Source organism: Cynoglossus semilaevis, chromosome 8 (genome assembly GCF_000523025.1).
Source record: "Cynoglossus semilaevis isolate Cse_v1.0 chromosome 8, Cse_v1.0, whole genome shotgun sequence".
Classification (NCBI taxonomy): domain Eukaryota; kingdom Metazoa; phylum Chordata; class Actinopteri; order Pleuronectiformes; family Cynoglossidae; genus Cynoglossus; species Cynoglossus semilaevis.
This window is the reverse complement of record NC_024314.1, coordinates 5476599-5477400: the sequence shown is the minus strand read 5'-3', so window position 1 is coordinate 5477400 and position 802 is coordinate 5476599. Positions and strand designations below refer to the sequence as shown.

Below are 802 nucleotides of genomic sequence, written 5' to 3'. Positions count from 1 at the left end.
TAATTATTTACTAAAAATCAGTATTTATTAATTTATTGTTTGCATGTCAACTTTTTGTGAGAGCATTTACATTTCATTGACGGCCATTGAGTAAAACATGGTCCATTAAGTGCAAAATGATGTCAGTGTGAGACTAGGAGGAGGACAGTGTACAAGCTGTGGTTGACTTTATTCTTTTGTACATCAAACATATTTTGTGTCATGCATTGCATGATTGCATGACCATCTCAGTGTTTTTTTTACTGCTCCTTCTTAAGAAAATATAATTTAAGCTAAACCAACCCCGGTCTGTTACAACATTGGTGTGAATGAGGCAGGGACAGCATTTCCGTTCCCTCCCCCGTGCTCTTGCCTAAAACCAGCCACAGTTGTTTGTTGTGCAAAAATAAAAATTAGGAAACCCCTGGTGTTAGCCTTCTTCATCATTTGTGGACATTTAATGCTGTTTGAATACGAACAAATATCAGTAAATTTTAAATATGGTTTTGACTTTGGACGACTTGCTCTCTCAGATCTGAACAAATTGAGTGGAAAACCAAAATACATTTCACCCTTTTGGAATTTGATAAGATGTTAGAGAAGTGTGTTGTGAGTCAAAATTGACCTGAGGGATATTTGTCTCTACATGCCCATAGAGCACTGAGCACTCACAGCTGATTTTCTTCTAGGCTGATTTTCTTCACTATTTTTATGTGAGAAAGAAAGAATTTGGTTCACCAAAAGTTGTAATTTTTCACAAAAGCACATGAGTTGCAATTTTCAAAGCCTCCAGAAAGTATATATATATATATATATATATATA

General features: G+C 35.0%; 1 protein-coding gene across 1 annotated transcript in view; it reads left to right on the top strand.

The window, feature by feature from the left end:
* The window catches only part of dcun1d3 (defective in cullin neddylation 1 domain containing 3), a 6196-nt gene that overhangs the window by 1091 nt on the left and 4303 nt on the right, over nt 1-802 (top strand). The gene's annotated exons all lie outside the window — the stretch shown is intronic.